The following is a 6,000-nucleotide window of genomic DNA, read 5'->3' as shown; positions in this document are numbered from 1 at the left end:
ACTTTGATAAATGTAAACTAATGCGAACCTTACAATTAAATTATTAATTCCTTCGTTTATTATTGGTTTAAATTGTCGAAAATTAATATTTCAATTGTAAGGTTCGCATTAGCATACATTTATAAGAGTGGAGAAAAGTATCTACAGCCATTGTGGCGAACTAATAAAGTTTGAAAATATCCTATCTGTAACTCCGAACTGCTCGACCGTAGCGCTTCAAAACCGGCGCCAATCGATTCCTCGTGGCCAAAAACCCCAGACCCCCAAGTTTACCGGAGTTTATTAATTCTGGGGCGATTTTCGACTTGGCAACCATTCCTCGTATTATAGTATAAGATTAAGTACAGTTAGTTCTAAAAAAATTGAAAGCTAATGTTCCCAAAATGGGAATGATGGCGCCTAACGGGTTAATATGTTTCGCCAAAATCTGGATTTTAAAAAAATTCATTTCAATGGAAAGAAATCTTTTATTTTACACTTGTTAAGTCATTTGTTTAAGCATATTTCATGTTATAAAATATCCAAGTTGTCAAAATCTACATCTATCATTTTAAAATATTCTATGTTTTTCCAAATTTGTGCAACTGTATACATCATATTGCAACTGTTACTAAATTATGTAAAATTGTTGTTTATGTGTGAAAATAAAAGATATTAGATTTCATGATACTTAGTGTTTAATTTTTGATCCTTATAAAACTATTTTATGAAATCTCTAAATATTTAAAAAATATCTAAATTTATAACAAATTTCCATTTTGAGGATGCTTTTTGGAAAAGAAAAAAAATCCATGAATTATATTGACTTGGCTTAACAGAAATAAATATTATCTTTTTGTACCTATATCTGATTAGAAAAGCATCATTGTAGTTGTTGAAGTATCATTAAACGCTACATAGTTAAAGAAATGGTATAAATTTACATATTTTATAATTGTCTATGAAAAAGCCTTAGATGGAATCCCTTGAAATGATTACTTTCAAGTGGCCAATATTCAAAGAATTGAGAAATATTTTTCATTAAGAATTATTATAATTAATATCTTGGTAATAGTGTAAACCAAACAGAAAGTCCCTTTTTATATAAAGTGCTAGCAAATTACAAATAGGTAAAAAAAAATGTGTTCAAATCTGGTAAATAACAGGTTTTGGTACCACTAAATGCTTGTTTCAATGAGCGGTACATAAAAGTAAAATCTAAGGTACAATGTACCTTCCAAGTTAAGAGGTACATCTGATTTTGCCTCTGAAATCAGAGGTACATTGTGCCTTTCATTTTTAAAGGTACGTTGTGCCCTTAAAATTCAGAGGCACAAACGATCCAAATGTGCCTCTGAAATCAAAGGTACATTGTGCCTTCCATTTTTAAAGGTACGTTGTGCCCTTAAAATTCAGAGGCACAAATGATTCAAATGTGCCTCTGAAATCAGAGGTACAGTTTTTAGAGTGTAGAGACAGGCGACTACGGAGGAAAATTGTTAGTGAGGCCATGGTCCAACATGAACTGTAATACCAGGGAGTTAGTTAGTTAGACATAATTATGTGCAAAAACAAATTCACTAGTTATGAATGATTAGCTTTAACCCCTTGGAGACGGATGATTCTGGAAAGCATTTGTAAAAAATCAGAATCAAGTTGTAATTAAGTAAAAAACGGTAACTTAAATGTAGTCGTTTCTAATTTGACAGACTTACTTTGCTTTTACTTTAATTATTGTTAGTTTAATCATATATATAATCAATGTTGATTCAAAGTATAACTAAATAGTTTTATTTTGAACAAAGTAATGGTGAATTAAATAAATCAAACAATTATAACTCCGCCCACAAATAAACTGCTAAAGAAATACTTTGATTACCAGTTTTGTCTTTTTACCCTGATTGATACGGTTTTATGCTGGCACGTATTTGTGACAGTCGGCGCGAAAGGGTTAAAAGATGTTTGCTCTTTTTAGATGATAATTTTTTCAAAAAAATTTTTTTTTCTTCATATTTTACTTTCAACTCTAAAATTAAATTATTGATTGCATCGTCTTTAGTGCACTTTGAATGCAACATGAGGTTGTATCGTCATGAGCTTAAAGAATTAGAATACTTTTTAATAAGCACATTTGTTTTGTAATTTTTTTTGTTTTGACCTTTACCGCATTTGCTGCAAATGTATGAGAGTTAGCTGAAAGAGGTTTTAATGGACTTCATACTAACACAAAGTCAATGGAAAAAATTAAGCGCCTCCTAAAAGTGATATATTTCAATCGGTACATGAGATGGATCTATAAATGTGTTTGTTAATTATTTACTTATAAAATTATAAATTTTAGACTGGCGAAAGATTCTTCGTTGACGACATTGGAGCTCAAAGTGTTAGAATGAAGTATCAAAAACATTAAATTCCGTGGGTAGATAATTTGAAAATATTGAGTGAATGAGCTTAAAATTGTTAAAACAGACCTTATTTACTTAGTTGTGCAAGAACTTTTTAAAATTTTTAAGGACCTTTCGAACCTAGTATTTTCAATTTTCTACTTAACACGTTCACGCCGGGGTGACCCACCGGTGGGTCACGCTACATTGTCTCATCTTGGCAGCGCACCTGTGTAAAAACTGGTAACAATAAATTTCATTTTCTAGTTTTTTTCCGGGAATAATAAAAATCCATAACTACCAATTGTTTTTAACGAATGCAATTTTTATATTGAATTGCTTCTTCGCCGTGTTAAATTTCCTTACAGTGAATTGTTATTAACTCCTCCCGAGTATTGTCTAATATTGAAATAGTTCTTCTACCAATATTTTCTCTTTTTCCGTACCAGTATTTTCACTTTTACCGGCGTGAATGTGTGATCTCAAAAAATACTTTTTTTATTTCGTTTATGATCATTGTAATAATATTTTTACTGATTTTTATTAATTTTAATGTTAATTCAGTAATTAACAAAATAGAATGAAAGAAATGTTCGTAATAGAGAGGTTTCTGCTAAGAAAAGAAATTCTGATATTTATCGCTGTGTAAAGAATTTAGTTTTATTTAATTTTTTTCAATATTTTTCTCCTTCGCCTTATTAGATGACCAAGGTAGTGAAAGTAAGTATGCTTATTTTACTTTTTAAAGTATTGTGATGATTTATTATGTCTATAAGAATCAAGGTACAGTAAAATCTTTCGAGAGCGAAAACTTTCCGTTTCTTAGTAAAGTGGTCGTTGATGGAAGTTCGTCGTTCTCAGAGATTACCTCCATTGACTTCATTATTGTTATCGAAGGTACATGATTTTTATTTTGTAAGTCAGTGTTATTTTTTAGGATTGGAAATGTCCCTTCTGTTAGCGTCATGAAAAAACGGATCCATGAACAAAATTTAGATTCTATTAAAATGATCCCAAGTGATAAAATTGTGTGTAAAAAAGAGATTCACCAAAAATGAATGATAAAGCTAATTTAGATAAAAATAAACATAATAGTTATGTTTTTTGTTTAGGTTTGCATTTATTTTTATATCATTCTTAGATTTGAAAGTTAAGAAAATGTTTGTTTGTTTGTTTGAGGTGCTTGTTTTTTTTTCAGAAATTTTTTTTCCTTCTAATTTTACTTTCAACTCTAAAAGTAAATCATTGATGTAAATAAATCGTCTTTAGTGCAGTTTGACTCCAACATGAAGTTGTATCTTCAAAAAGAACTCTCTACAATAAGAGCCTCGCTAAAATATTTAGCAATGAGTAGAATACTTTACTCATTTGTTTTGTTGAACTTTTTGTTCTGATAATTTTCCGTGCTTCAATATTTGACCTTTTCCACATTTGGTGCATATGTTTTCCCGTTTGCTGGGAGTAGTTTCAATGGACACTCCTGAAGGTTTTATGCAAACAGAAAGTCAATGGAAAAAATTAAGTGCCTTCCAAACGTGGTTGTTACATATTCTTGTCTTTCCTGGAGGTTTCGCTGTGTCATCAAGGATTAAGGTATCCAACTGGGTGAAAATAGGCAATTACGACTTTTATTTCTATTGTCTGTATTTGATAAAATGAGAGGCAAATTTTCCAATATTTGAAACCATTTTAGTTTTTAAATTTTATAATAAGATTATTTTAATTAGCAATGTGTTCTTGTCATGAAAAAAAAAGACACGCTTTCTGGGATAACATTCTTGCTACACCTTGATTTTTTTTTTTTTTTTGGCACAAATTGTTGGGAAGAATTTCATGTCGCGATATGTTAAACAAATTTTAAGTATTTTTGCTGACAATTAATGAAATTAACAAATAAAGTATTAAAGAATATTTAAAAATCGGGAAAAATAAATAAATTGGTATGGATATGTTTAACGTCACAGAATTGCTTTCACTTTGACATAAGATACCACATTAATTTTAAATATTATTGCTTGAATTTTATTTCAAATTAGTGGTAAGTTAACATGTTCACGCCGGGGTGACCCACAGGTGGGTCACGCTAGATTTTCTCATCTTGGCTGCGCACTGGAGTAAAAACTGGTAACAAATAAATTTCGTTTTTCAGTTTTTTTCCGGGAATAATAAAAATTAATGACTACCAATTGTATTTAAAGGATGCAATTTTTATATTGAATTGCTTCTTCAGAGATGCCAACTTGCGGAGACGCTTTTGTTAAATAGCAAATGAAAAGTTAACGAAGGTATAGGACACATTAGGTTTTTGATTGACGTCATGAGTTTGCTGACCCAATGGAGCTTTATCAATCGCAGCTGCTGATCTAGAATATGGCCACTTATCATCACCACGGACGTGGCGGAAAGAGACAAACCGAAACTCCAACACGAAACTCAACGATACAGGAGATACAACGATGGATGGAAATTCCACATGAGGAATGCGGACGTGGCGGAAAGCGTCAAACCGAAAGCCCGAGACGTAATCCTACGACGATTGAACCACCCACAGATCCTATGGAATTAGAGATATATGAGAGAATAATGGAAGCATACGGGAAAATAAACAGTGAAGCAAGCGAACTGAACAGTGAAGCAAGCGAACTGCTTGAAAAAACAAGAAACTATAACCAGAAAATCAAGTCTGAAATGCAGACTACATCAGCGGAAGTCACTGACACAGAAATTCATGAAAGCAGCCGGCTTTTGGAGCAGACAGTGAGTGTGTCATCCGTAGATTCGGAAAGTTCATCCAAAAATATCACCGAGCCCCCCCTCAAAAAACGAAAACGTAAAAAGAGAAAGAAAAACAAAGCTACAAAGCCTGTTGAAAATTTATCCACTACTACAAATATCAGCCCTCCACCACTACTAGATGTCGCCACTTCCTTGCAGCAATCTGACAACGAAGAAAATCCTGACTTGACCCAACCCATGGAGGATTATATTTCAGCTGCGGCTCCACCCACAATTTCAGAAACAGAACCACCAATCATGCATATCAAAGTTCTAGTCCGTGGACTCACAGCATGTACCAATACAGATCATATCTCCCGTGAATTGGCCAAGACAGGCATTATAACAAGCAAAGTGATTCAGTTTAAAAGAAAAGTGGGCGAGGCCTATCGGCTCCTCCCACTCTTTCTCACAATATTGATCAAAACAGAACAAAATAACCAAATCTACTCAGTAACCAATATTTGTGATCTTCCCGTGAAAATTGAAAGATTTCGTGGAGGGAATAGCCCAATACAATGTTATAACTGCCAGAATTTCGGCCACACACAACGAATGTGCAAATCTCAACCAAGATGTCTAAAATGTGCCGCCGACCACCGTTCCTATCAGTGCCATAAGGATAAAACTTCACCACCTAAATGTTGCAACTGCGGAGAAGCACATACTGCAAATTACACAGGTTGCAGCAACCGTCCTCCCAGGAGAGGCCTTCGTGCAACTCCTGATACAATCCCATCAAGAACGATAGGTCAAGCCCATAGACTTGCATCAATTATCAAAGAACTTAAGAACTCTTAAAAAACAGAGATGTATTTCAACTGCTGCAAACAATTATGAGGGAGACTACTCCGGAATAATT

The sequence above is a fragment of the Parasteatoda tepidariorum genome, chromosome 5 (genome assembly GCF_982258835.1).
Source record: "Parasteatoda tepidariorum strain Cologne lab strain chromosome 5, Ptep-v5.0, whole genome shotgun sequence".
In the NCBI taxonomy this organism is placed as follows: domain Eukaryota; kingdom Metazoa; phylum Arthropoda; class Arachnida; order Araneae; family Theridiidae; genus Parasteatoda; species Parasteatoda tepidariorum.
The sequence above is the reverse complement of the archived record's forward strand: the minus strand, read 5'-3'. Positions refer to the sequence as shown.